This window comes from Sus scrofa, chromosome 13 (assembly GCF_054392235.1).
Source record: "Sus scrofa isolate SSC_HxYL_T2T_F1_AM1 chromosome 13, Sscrofa_HxYL_maternal_Yorkshire_Landrace_v2.0, whole genome shotgun sequence".
In the NCBI taxonomy this organism is placed as follows: Eukaryota; Metazoa; Chordata; class Mammalia; order Artiodactyla; family Suidae; genus Sus; species Sus scrofa.
In genome coordinates this window covers 906,067-921,690 of record NC_139395.1, presented here as the reverse complement: position 1 = coordinate 921,690, position 15,624 = coordinate 906,067, and positions in this window count along the sequence as shown.

Here is a 15,624-nt window from a genome sequence, read left to right as displayed (position 1 = left end):
AATAGAACAAAACAGAACAGAACAGAACAGAAGAGAATAGAACAAAAGAGAATAGAATAGAACAGAATAGAACAGAACAGAACAGAATGCAATATATGAGAATAAAATAGAATGGAATAGAACAGAATAGAATAGAACAGAACAAAACAGAACAGAATAGAATAGAACATAACAGGATAGAACAGAACTGAATAGAATAGAATATAACAGAACAAAATAGAATGGAACAGAATAAAATAGAATAGAACAGAACAGAACAGAACAGAACAGATTAGAATAGAATAGAACAGAAAGGAATACAACAGATCAGAATAGAATAGAATAGAACAGAACAGAAGAGAATGGAACTGAATTGAATAGAACAGAACAGAATACAATAGAATAGAACAGAACAGAATAGAACAGAATAGAATAGAAAAGAACAGAATAGAACAGAATAGAATAGTTTAGAATAGAATAGAATAGAAGAGAACAGAATAGAATAGACTAGAACTTCACAGAACAGAATAGAATCGAATAGAATCGAATAGAGTCGAATAGAGTCGAATAGAATAGAATACAATAGAATAGTGTCGAATTGAATAGAATCGAATAGAATCGAATAGAATAAAACAGAACAACAGAACAGAATAGAATAGAATAGAATAGAACAGAATAGAACAGAATATAATAGAATAGAAGAGAAGAGAATAGAATAGAATAGAACAAAACAGAATAGAATAGAATAGAATAAAATAGAATAGAACAGAATAGAAGAACAGAATAGAATAGAATAGAATAGAATAGAACAGAATAGAGCAGAGTAGAATAGAACAAAATAGAATAGAATAGAATAGAATGGAATAGAACAGAACAGAACAGAAGAGAACAGAAGAGAATAGAACAAAATAGAATAGAACAGAACAGAACAGAACAGAACAGAACAGAATGCAATAGATGAGAATAAAATAGAATGCAATAGAACAGAACAGAATAGAATAGAATAGAATAGAATAGAACAGAACAGAATAGAACAGAACAGAATAGAATAGAATAGAACAGAACAGAACCGAATAGAATGGACTAGAATAGAATAGAAGAGAACAGAATAGAATAGAATAGAATAGAACAGAATAGAATAGAATAGAATAGTAAAGAACAGAATAGAACAGAATATAATAGTTTAGAATAGAATAGAATAGAATAGAATAGAATAGAATAGAATAGAATAGAATAGAACAGAATAGAATAGAATAGATTAGAACAGAATAGAATAGCATAGAATACAACAGAATAGAATAGAATGGAACAGAATAGAATATAATAGAATAGAATAGAACAGAAGAGAATAGAATAGAATAGAATAGAACAGAACAGAATAGAATAGAATAGAATAGAACACAACAGAATAGAACAGAAGAGAATAGAATAGAATAGAATAGAACAGAATAGAATAGAATAGAATAGAATAGAATAGAACAGAACAGAACAGAATAGAATAGAATAGAATAGAAACGAACAGAGTAGAATAGATTAGAAAAGAATAGAATAGAATAGAACAGAATAGAATAGAATAGGACAGAAAAGAATAGAATAGAATAGGATAGAACACAAAAGAACATAATAGAATAGTATAGAATAGAATAGAATAAAACAGAACAGAACAGAGTAGAACAGAATAGAATAGACTAGAACAGAGTAGAATAGAATAGAACAGAATAGAACAGAACAGAATGGAATAGAATAGAATAGAATAGAATAGAATAGAATAGAATAGAATAGAATAGAACAGAACAGAATAGAATAGAACAGAACAGAATAGAATAGAATAGAATAGAATAGAACAGAACAGAATAGAATAGAACAGAACAGAATAGAATAGAATAGAATTGATCAGAATAGAATAGAATAGAGTAGAACAGAACAGAACAGAATAGAATCGAATAGAATCGAAAAGAGTCGAATAGAGTCGAATAGAATAGAATACATTAGAATAGTGTCGAATCGAATAGAATCGAATAGAATTGAATAGAATAAAACAGAACAACAGAACAGAATAGAATAGAAGAGAATAGAACAGAATAGAACAGAATATAATAGAATAGAATAGAAGAGAATAGAATAGAATAGAACAAAACAGAACAGAATAGAATAGAAGAGAATAAAATAGAATAGAAAAGAATAGAATAGAATAGAAGAGAACAGAATAGAGCAGAGTAGAATAGAACAAAATAGAATAGAATAGAATAGAATAGAATAGAATAGAATAGAATAGAATGGAATAGAACAAAACAGAACAGAACAGAACAGAAGAGAATAGAACAAAAGAGAATAGAATAGAACAGAATAGAACAGAACAGAACAGAATGCAATATATGAGAATAAAATAGAATGGAATAGAACAGAATAGAATAGAACAGAACAAAACAGAACAGAATAGAATAGAACATAACAGGATAGAACAGAACTGAATAGAATAGAATATAACAGAACAAAATAGAATGGAACAGAATAAAATAGAATAGAACAGAACAGAACAGAACAGAACAGAATAGAATAGAATAGAACAGAAAGGAATACAACAGATCAGAATAGAATAGAATAGAACAGAACAGAAGAGAATGGAACTGAATTGAATAGAACAGAACAGAATACAATAGAATAGAACAGAACAGAATAGAACAGAATAGAATAGAAAAGAACAGAATAGAACAGAATAGAATAGTTTAGAATAGAATAGAATAGAAGAGAACAGAATAGAATAGACTAGAACTTCACAGAACAGAATAGAATCGAATAGAATCGAATAGAGTCGAATAGAGTCGAATAGAATAGAATACAATAGAATAGTGTCGAATTGAATAGAATCGAATAGAATCGAATAGAATAAAACAGAACAACAGAACAGAATAGAATAGAATAGAATAGAACAGAATAGAACAGAATATAATAGAATAGAATAGAAGAGAATAGAATAGAATAGAACAAAACAGAATAGAATAGAATAGAATAAAATAGAATAGAACAGAATAGAATAGAATAGAATAGAATAGAACAGAATGGAGCAGAGTAGAATAGAACAAAATAGAATAGAATAGAATAGAATGGAATAGAACAGAACAGAACAGAAGTGAACAGAAGAGAATAGAACAAAATAAAATAGAACAGAACAGAACAGAACAGAACAGAATGCAATAGATGAGAATAAAATAGAATGCAATAGAACAGAACAGAATAGAATAGAATAGAATAGAATAGAACAGAACAGAATAGAACAGAACAGAATAGAATAGAATAGAACAGAACAGAACCGAATAGAATGGACTAGAATAGAATAGAAGAGAACAGAATAGAATAGAATAGAATAGAACAGAATAGAATAGAATAGAATAGTAAAGAACAGAATAGAACAGAATATAATAGTTTAGAATAGAATAGAATAGAATAGAATAGAATAGAATAGAACAGAATAGAATAGAATAGATTAGAACAGAATAGAATAGCATAGAATACAACAGAATAGAATAGAATGGAACAGAATAGAATATAATAGAATAGAATAGAACAGAACAGAATAGAATAGAATAGAATAGAACAGAACAGAATAGAATAGAATAGAATAGAACACAACAGAATAGAACAGAAGAGAATAGAATAGAATAGAATAGAATAGAACAGAATAGAATAGAATAGAATAGAATAGAATAGAACAGAACAGAACAGAATAGAATAGAATAGAATAGAAACGAACAGAGTAGAATAGATTAGAAAAGAATAGAATAGAATAGAACAGAATAGAATAGAATAGGACAGAAAAGAATAGAATAGAATAGGATAGAACACAAAAGAACATAATAGAATAGTATAGAATAGAATAGAATAAAACAGAACAGAACAGAGTAGAACAGAATAGAATAGACTAGAACAGAGTAGAATAGAATAGAACAGAATAGAACAGAACAGAATGGAATAGAATAGAATAGAATAGAATAGAATAGAATAGAACAGAACAGAATAGAATAGAACAGAACAGAATAGAATAGAATAGAATTGATCAGAATAGAATAGAATAGAGTAGAACAGAACAGAACAGAATAGAATCGAATAGAATCGAAAAGAGTCGAATAGAGTCGAATAGAATAGAATACATTAGAATAGTGTCGAATCGAATAGAATCGAATAGAATTGAATAGAATAAAACAGAACAACAGAACAGAATAGAATAGAAGAGAATAGAACAGAATAGAACAGAATAGAATAGAATAGAATAGAAGAGAATAGAATAGAATAGAACAAAACAGAACAGAATAGAATTGAAGAGAATAAAATAGAATAGAAAACAATCGAATAGAACAGCATAGAATAGAATAGAATAGAACAGAATAGAGCAGAGTAGAATAGAACAAAATAGAATAGAATAGAATAGAATAGAATAGAATAGAATAGAATAGAATAGAATAGAATGGAATAGAACATAACAGAACAGAACAGAAGAGAAGAGAATAGAACAAAAGAGAATAGAATAGAACAGAACAGAACAGAACAGAATGCAATACATGAGAATAAAATAGAATGGAATAGAACAGAATAGAATATAACAGAACAAAACAGAACAGAATAGAATAGAACATAATAGGATAGAACAGAACAGAATAGAATAGAATAGAACAGAACAAAATAGAATGGAACAGAATAGAATAGAATAGAACAGAACAGAACAGAACAGAACAGAACAGAATAGAATAGAATAGAACATAAAGGAATACAACAGATCAGAATAGAATAGAATAGAACAGAACAGAAGAGAATGGAACAGAATAGAATAGAACAGAACAGAATAGAATAGAATAGAACAGAATAGAATAGAATAGAATAGAAAAGAACAGAATAGAACAGAATAGAATAGTTTAGAATAGAATAGAATAGAATAGAACAGAATGGAATAGACTAGAACTGCACAGAACAGAATAGAATCGAATAGAATCGAATAGAGTCGAATAGAGTCGAATAGAATAGAATACAATAGAATAGTGTCGAATTGAATAGAATTGAATAGAATCGAATAGAATAGAACAGAACAACAGAACAGAATAGAATAGAATAGAATAGAACAGAATAGAACAGAATATAATAGAATAGAATAAAAGAGAATAGAATAGAATAGAACAAAACAGAATAGAATAGAATAGAATAGAATAGAATAGATTAAAATAGAATAGAACAGAATAGAATAGAACAGAATAGAATAGAATAGAATAGAACAGAATAGAGCAGAGTAGAATAGAACAAAATAGAATAGAATAGAATAGAATGGAATAGAATAGAATAGAATAGAATAGAATAGAATAGAATAGAATAGAATAGAATGGAATAGAACAAAACAGAACAGAACAGAACAGAAGAGAATAGAACAAAAGAGAATAGAATAGAACAGAACAGAACAGAACAGAACAGAATGCAATACATGAGAATAAAATAGAATGGAATAGAACAGAATAGAATAGAACAGAACAAAACAGAACAGAATAGAATAGAACATAATAGGATAGAACAGAACAGAATAGAATAGAATAGAACAGAACAAAATAGAATGGAACAGAATAGAATAGAATAGAACAGAACAGAACAGAACAGAATAGAATAGAATAGAACAGAAAGGAATACAACAGATCAGAATAGAATAGAATAGAACAGAACAGAAGAGAATGGAACAGAATAGAATAGAACAGAACAGAATAGAATAGAATAGAACAGAATAGAATAGAATAGAATAGAAAAGAACAGAATAGAACAGAATAGAATAGTTTAAAATAGAATAGAATAGAAGAGAACAGAATAGAATAGACTAGAATAGAACAGAATAGAGCAGAGTAGAATAGAACAAAATAGAATAGAATAGAATAGAATAGAATAGAATAGAATAGAATAGAATGGAATAGAACAAAACAGAACAGAACAGAATGCAATACATGAGAATAAAATAGAATGGAATAGAACAGAATAGAATAGAACAGAACAAAACAGAACAGAATAGATTAGAACATAACAGGATAGAACAGAACAGAATAGAATAGAATAGAACAGAACAAAATAGAATGGAACAGAATAGAATAGAATAGAACAGAACAGAACAGAATGGAATAGAATAGAATAGAATAGAATAGAATAGAATAGAATAGAATAGAATAGAATAGAATAGAATAGAATAGAATAGAACAGAACAGAATAGAATAGAACAGAACAGAATAGAATAGAATAGAATAGATCAGAATAGAATAGAATAGAGTAGAACAGAACAGAACAGAATAGAATCGAATAGAATCGAATAGAGTCGAATAGAGTCGAATAGAATAGAATACAATAGAATAGTGTCGAATCGAATAGAATCGAATAGAATTGAATAGAGTAAAACAGAACAACAGAACAGAATAGAATAGAAGAGAATAGAACAGAATAGAACAGAATATAATAGAATAGAATAGAAGAGAATAGAATAGAATAGAACAAAACAGAACAGAATAGAATAGAAGAGAATAAAATAGAATAGAAAAGAATAGAATAGAATAGAAGAGAACAGAATAGAGCAGAGTAGAATAGAACAAAATAGAATAGAATAGAATAGAATAGAATAGAATAGAATAGAATGGAATAGAACAAAACAGAACAGAACAGAACAGAAGAGAATAGAACAAAAGAGAATAGAATAGAACAGAATAGAACAGAACAGAACAGAATGCAATATATGAGAATAAAATAGAATGGAATAGAACAGAATAGAATAGAACAGAACAAAACAGAACAGAATAGAATAGAACATAACAGGATAGAACAGAACTGAATAGAATAGAATATAACAGAACAAAATAGAATGGAACAGAATAAAATAGAATAGAACAGAACAGAACAGAACAGAACAGAATAGAATAGAATAGAACAGAAAGGAATACAACAGATCAGAATAGAATAGAATAGAACAGAACAGAAGAGAATGGAACTGAATTGAATAGAACAGAACAGAATACAATAGAATAGAACAGAACAGAATAGAACAGAATAGAATAGAAAAGAACAGAATAGAACAGAATAGAATAGTTTAGAATAGAATAGAATAGAAGAGAACAGAATAGAATAGACTAGAACTTCACAGAACAGAATAGAATCGAATAGAATCGAATAGAGTCGAATAGAGTCGAATAGAATAGAATACAATAGAATAGTGTCGAATTGAATAGAATCGAATAGAATCGAATAGAATAAAACAGAACAACAGAACAGAATAGAATAGAATAGAATAGAACAGAATAGAACAGAATATAATAGAATAGAATAGAAGAGAATAGAATAGAATAGAACAAAACAGAATAGAATAGAATAGAATAAAATAGAATAGAACAGAATAGAAGAACAGAATAGAATAGAATAGAATAGAATAGAACAGAATAGAGCAGAGTAGAATAGAACAAAATAGAATAGAATAGAATAGAATGGAATAGAACAGAACAGAACAGAAGAGAACAGAAGAGAATAGAACAAAATAGAATAGAACAGAACAGAACAGAACAGAACAGAACAGAATGCAATAGATGAGAATAAAATAGAATGCAATAGAACAGAACAGAATAGAATAGAATAGAATAGAATAGAACAGAACAGAATAGAACAGAACAGAATAGAATAGAATAGAACAGAACAGAACCGAATAGAATGGACTAGAATAGAATAGAAGAGAACAGAATAGAATAGAATAGAATAGAACAGAATAGAATAGAATAGAATAGTAAAGAACAGAATAGAACAGAATATAATAGTTTAGAATAGAATAGAATAGAATAGAACAGAATAGAATAGAATAGATTAGAACAGAATAGAATAGCATAGAATACAACAGAATAGAATAGAATGGAACAGAATAGAATATAATAGAATAGAATAGAACAGAACAGAATAGAATAGAATAGAATAGAACAGAACAGAATAGAATAGAATAGAATAGAACACAACAGAATAGAACAGAAGAGAATAGAATAGAATAGAATAGAATAGAACAGAATAGAATAGAATAGAATAGAATAGAATAGAACAGAACAGAATAGAATAGAATAGAATAGAAACGAACAGAGTAGAATAGATTAGAAAAGAATAGAATAGAATAGAACAGAATAGAATAGAATAGGACAGAAAAGAATAGAATAGAATAGGATAGAACACAAAAGAACATAATAGAATAGTATAGAATAGAATAGAATAAAACAGAACAGAACAGAGTAGAACAGAATAGAATAGACTAGAACAGAGTAGAATAGAATAGAACAGAATAGAACAGAACAGAATGGAATAGAATAGAATAGAATAGAATAGAATAGAATAGAATAGAATAGAATAGAATAGAACAGAACAGAATAGAATAGAACAGAACAGAATAGAATAGAATAGAATTGATCAGAATAGAATAGAATAGAGTAGAACAGAACAGAACAGAATAGAATCGAATAGAATCGAAAAGAGTCGAATAGAGTCGAATAGAATAGAATACATTAGAATAGTGTCGAATCGAATAGAATCGAATAGAATTGAATAGAATAAAACAGAACAACAGAACAGAATAGAATAGAAGAGAATAGAACAGAATAGAACAGAATATAATAGAATAGAATAGAAGAGAATAGAATAGAATAGAACAAAACAGAACAGAATAGAATAGAAGAGAATAAAATAGAATAGAAAAGAATAGAATAGAATAGAAGAGAACAGAATAGAGCAGAGTAGAATAGAACAAAATAGAATAGAATAGAATAGAATAGAATAGAATAGAATAGAATAGAATAGAATAGAATAGAATAGAATAGAATGGAATAGAACAAAACAGAACAGAACAGAACAGAAGAGAATAGAACAAAAGAGAATAGAATAGAACAGAATAGAACAGAACAGAACAGAATGCAATATATGAGAATAAAATAGAATGGAATAGAACAGAATAGAATAGAACAGAACAAAACAGAACAGAATAGATTAAAACATAACAGGATAGAACAGAACAGAATAGAATAGAATAGAACAGAACAAAATAGAATGGAACAGAATAGAATAGAATAGAACAGAACAGAACAGAACAGAATAGAATAGAATAGAATAGAACAGAAAGGAATACAAAGATCAGAATAGAATAGAATAGAACAGAACAGAAGAGAATGGAACAGAATAGAATAGAACAGAACAGAATAGAATAGAATAGAACAGAACAGAATAGAATAGAATAGAATAGAAAAGAACAGAATAGAACAGAATAGAATAGTTTAGAATAGAATAGAATAGAAGAGAACAGAATAGAATAGACTAGAACTTCACAGAACAGAATAGAATCGAATAGAATCGAATAGAGTCGAATAGAGTCGAATAGAATAGAATACAATAGAATAGTGTCGAATCAAATAGAATCGAATAGAATGGAATAGAATAAAACAGAACAACAGAACAGAATAGAATAGAATAGAATAGAACAGAATATATAGAATAGAATAGAAGAGAATAGAATAGAATAGAACAAAACAGAACAGAATAGAATAGAATAGAATAGAATAGAATAGAATAGAATAAAATAGAATAGAACAGAATAGAATAGAACAGAATAGAATAGAATAGAATAGAACAGAATAGAGCAGAGTAGAATAGAACAAAATAGAATAGAATAGAATAGAATAGAATAGAATAGAATAGAATAGAATAGAATAGAATAGAATAGTATAGAATAGAATGGAATAGAACAAAACAGAACAGAACAGAACAGAAGAGAATAGAACAAAAGAGAATAGAATAGAACAGAATAGAACAGAACAGAACAGAATGCAATATATGAGAATAAAATAGAATGGAATAGAACAGAATAGAATAGAACAGAACAAAACAGAACAGAATAGAATAGAACATAACAGGATAGAACAGAACTGAATAGAATAGAATATAACAGAACAAAATAGAATGGAACAGAATAAAATAGAATAGAACAGAACAGAACAGAACAGAACAGAATAGAATAGAATAGAACAGAAAGGAATACAACAGATCAGAATAGAATAGAATAGAACAGAACAGAAGAGAATGGAACTGAATTGAATAGAACAGAACAGAATACAATAGAATAGAACAGAACAGAATAGAACAGAATAGAATAGAAAAGAACAGAATAGAACAGAATAGAATAGTTTAGAATAGAATAGAATAGAAGAGAACAGAATAGAATAGACTAGAACTTCACAGAACAGAATAGAATCGAATAGAATCGAATAGAGTCGAATAGAGTCGAATAGAATAGAATACAATAGAATAGTGTCGAATTGAATAGAATCGAATAGAATCGAATAGAATAAAACAGAACAACAGAACAGAATAGAATAGAATAGAATAGAACAGAATAGAACAGAATATAATAGAATAGAATAGAAGAGAATAGAATAGAATAGAACAAAACAGAATAGAATAGAATAGAATAAAATAGAATAGAACAGAATAGAAGAACAGAATAGAATAGAATAGAATAGAATAGAACAGAATAGAGCAGAGTAGAATAGAACAAAATAGAATAGAATAGAATAGAATGGAATAGAACAGAACAGAACAGAAGAGAACAGAAGAGAATAGAACAAAATAAAATAGAACAGAACAGAACAGAACAGAACAGAACAGAATGCAATAGATGAGAATAAAATAGAATGCAATAGAACAGAACAGAATAGAATAGAATAGAATAGAATAGAACAGAACAGAATAGAACAGAACAGAATAGCATAGAATAGAACAGAACAGAACCGAATAGAATGGACTAGAATAGAATAGAAGAGAACAGAATAGAATAGAATAGAATAGAACAGAATAGAATAGAATAGAATAGTAAAGAACAGAATAGAACAGAATATAATAGTTTAGAATAGAATAGAATAGAATAGAATAGAATAGAACAGAATAGAATAGAATAGATTAGAACAGAATAGAATAGCATAGAATACAACAGAATAGAATAGAATGGAACAGAATAGAATATAATAGAATAGAATAGAACAGAACAGAATAGAATAGAATAGAATAGAACAGAACAGAATAGAATAGAATAGAATAGAACACAACAGAATAGAACAGAAGAGAATAGAATAGAATAGAATAGAATAGAACAGAATAGAATAGAATAGAATAGAATAGAATAGAACAGAACAGAACAGAATAGAATAGAATAAAATAGAAACGAACAGAGTAGAATAGATTAGAAAAGAATAGAATAGAATAGAACAGAATAGAATAGAATAGGACAGAAAAGAATAGAATAGAATAGGATAGAACACAAAGGAACATAATAGAATAGTATAGAATAGAATAGAATAAAACAGAACAGAACAGAGTAGAACAGAATAGAATAGACTAGAACAGAGTAGAATAGAATAGAACAGAATAGAACAGAACAGAATGGAATAGAATAGAATAGAATAGAATAGAATAGAATAGAATAGAATAGAATAGAACAGAACAGAATAGAATAGAACAGAACAGAATAGAATAGAATAGAATAGATCAGAATAGAATAGAATTAGAGTAGAACAGAACAGAACAGAATAGAATCGAATAGAATCGAAAAGAGTCGAATAAAGTCGAATAGAATAGAATACATTAGAATAGTGTCGAATCGAATAGAATCGAATAGAATTGAATAGAATAAAACAGAACAACAGAACAGAATAGAATAGAAGAGAATAGAACAGAATAGAACAGAATAGAATAGAATAGAATAGAAGAGAATAGAATAGAATAGAACAAAACAGAACAGAATAGAATAGAAGAGAATAAAATAGAATAGAAAACAATCGAATAGAACAGCATAGAATAGAATAGAATAGAACAGAATAGAGCAGAGTAGAATAGAACAAAATAGAATAGAATAGAATAGAATAGAATAGAATAGAATAGAATAGAATAGAATAGAATAGAATAGAATAGAATAGAATAGAATAGAATGGAATAGAACATAACAGAACAGAACAGAAGAGAAGAGAATAGAACAAAAGAGAATAGAATAGAACAGAACAGAACAGAACAGAATGCAATACATGAGAATAAAATAGAATGGAATAGAACAGAATAGAATATAACAGAACAAAACAGAACAGAATAGAATAGAACATAATAGGATAGAACAGAACAGAATAGAATAGAATAGAACAGAACAAAATAGAATGGAACAGAATAGAATAGAATAGAACAGAACAGAACAGAACAGAACAGAACAGAATAGAATAGAATAGAACATAAAGGAATACAACAGATCAGAATAGAATAGAATAGAACAGAACAGAAGAGAATGGAACAGAATAGAATAGAACAGAACAGAATAGAATAGAATAGAACAGAATAGAATAGAATAGAATAGAAAAGAACAGAATAGAACAGAATAGAATAGTTTAGAATAGAATAGAATAGAATAGAACAGAATGGAATAGACTAGAACTGCACAGAACAGAATAGAATCGAATAGAATCGAATAGAGTCGAATAGAGTCGAATAGAATAGAATACAATAGAATAGTGTCGAATTGAATAGAATTGAATAGAATCGAATAGAATAGAACAGAACAACAGAACAGAATAGAATAGAATAGAATAGAACAGAATAGAACAGAATATAATAGAATAGAATAAAAGAGAATAGAATAGAATAGAACAAAACAGAATAGAATAGAGTAGAATAGAATAGATTAAAATAGAATAGAACAGAATAGAATAGAACAGAATAGAATAGAATAGAATAGAACAGAATAGAGCAGAGTAGAATAGAACAAAATAGAATAGAATAGAATAGAATGGAATAGAATAGAATAGAATAGAATAGAATAGAATAGAATAGAATAGAATAGAATAGAATGGAATAGAACAAAACAGAACAGAACAGAACAGAAGAGAATAGAACAAAAGAGAATAGAATAGAACAGAACAGAACAGAACAGAACAGAATGCAATACATGAGAATAAAATAGAATGGAATAGAACAGAATAGAATAGAACAGAACAAAACAGAACAGAATAGAATAGAACATAATAGGATAGAACAGAACAGAATAGAATAGAATAGAACAGAACAAAATAGAATGGAACAGAATAGAATAGAATAGAACAGAACAGAACAGAACAGAATATAATAGAATAGAACAGAAAGGAATACAACAGATCAGAATAGAATAGAATAGAACAGAACAGAAGAGAATGGAACAGAATAGAATAGAACAGAACAGAATAGAATAGAATAGAACAGAATAGAATAGAATAGAATAGAAAAGAACAGAATAGAACAGAATAGAATAGTTTAGAATAGAATAGAATAGAAGAGAACAGAATAGAATAGACTAGAACTTCACAGAACAGAATAGAATCGAATAGAATCGAATAGAGTCGAATAGAGTCGAATAGAATAGAATACAATAGAATAGTGTCGAATTGAATAGAATCGAATAGAATCGAATAGAATAAAACAGAACAACAGAACAGAATAGAATAGAATAGAATAGAACAGAATAGAACAGAATAGAATAGAATAGAATAGAAGAGAATAGAATAGAATAGAAAAAAACAGAATAGAATAGAATAGAATAAAATAGAATAGAACAGAATAGAATAGAACAGAATAGAATAGAATAGAATAGAATAGAACAGAATAGAGCAGAGTAGAATAGAACAAAATAGAATAGAATAGAATAGAATAGAATAGAATGAAATAGAACAGAACAGAACAGAAGAGAATAGAACAAAATAGAATAGAACAGAACAGAACAGAACAGAACAGAATGCAATAGATGAGAATAAAATAGAATGCAATAGAACAGAACAGAATAGAATAGAATAGAATAGAACAGAACAGAATAGAACAAAACAGAATAGAATAGAATAGAACAGAACAGAACCGAATAGAATGGACTAGAATAGAATAGAAGAGAACAGAATAGAATAGAATAGAATAGAACAGAATAGAATAGAATAGAATAGTAAAGAACAGAATAGAACAGAATATAATAGTTTAGAATAGAATAGAATAGAATAGAATAGAATAGAACAGAATAGAATAGAATAGATTAGAACAGAATAGAATAGCATAGAATACAACAGAATAGAATAGAATGGAACAGAATAGAATATAATAGAATAGAATAGAACAGAACAGAATAGAATAGAATAGAATAGAACAGAATAGAATAAAATAGAATAGAATAGAACACAACAGAATAGAACAGAATAGAATAGAATAGAAACGAACAGAGTAGAATAGATTAGAACAGAATAGAATAGAATAGAACAGAATAGAATAGAATAGGACAGAAAAGAATAGAATAGAATAGGATAGAACACAAAAGAACATAATAGAATAGTATAGAATAGAATAGAATACAACAGAATAGAATAAAACAGAACAGAATAGAGTAGAACAGAATAGAATATACTAGAATAGAGTAGAATAGAATAGAACAGAATAGAACAGAACAGAATGGAATAGAATAGAATAGAATAGAATAGAATAGAATAGAATAGAATAGAATAGAACAGAATAGAATAGAATAGAACAGAACAGAATAGAATAGAATAGAATAGATCAGAATAGAATAGAATAGAGTAGAACAGAACAGAACAGAATAGAATCGAATAGAATCGAATAGAGTCGAATAGAGTCGAATAGAATAGAATACAATAGAATAGTGTCGAATCGAATAGAATCGAATAGAATCGAATAGAATAAAACAGAACAACAGAACAGAATAGAATAGAAGAGAATAGAACAGAATAGAACAGAATATAATAGAATAGAATAGAAGAGAATAGAATAGAATAGAAAGAAACAGAACAGAATAGAATAGAAGAGACTAAAATAGAATAGAACAGAATCGAATAGAACAGAATAGAATAGAATAGAATAGAACAGAATAGAGCAGAGTAGAATAGAACAAAATAGAATAGAATAGAATAGAATAGAATAGAATAGAATAGAATAGAATAGAATAGAATGGAATAGAACAAAACAGAACAGAACAGAACAGAAGAGAATAGAACAAAAGAGAATAGAATAGAACAGAACAGAACAGAACAGAATGCAATACATGAGAATAAAATAGAATGGAATAGAACAGAATAGAATAGAACAGAACAAAACTGAACAGAATAGAATAGAACATAATAGGATAGAACAGAACAGAATAGAATAGAATAGAACAGAACAAAATAGAATGGAACAGAATAGAATAGAATAGAACAGAACAGAACAGAACAGAATAGAATAGAATAGAACAGAAAGGAATACAACAGATCAGAATAGAATAGAATAGAACAGAACAGAAGAGAATGGAACAGAATAGAATAGAACAGAACAGAATAGAATAGAATAGTACAGAATAGAATAGAATAGAATAGAAAAGAACAGAATAGAACAGAATAGAATAGTTTAGAATAGAATAGAATAGAAGAGAACAGAATAGATAGACTAGAACTGCACAGAACAGAATAGAATCGAATAGAATCGAATAGAGTCGAATAGAGTCGAATAGAATAGAATACAATAGAATAGTGTCGAATTGCATAGAATCGAATAGAATAAAACAGAACAACAGAACAGAATATAATAGAA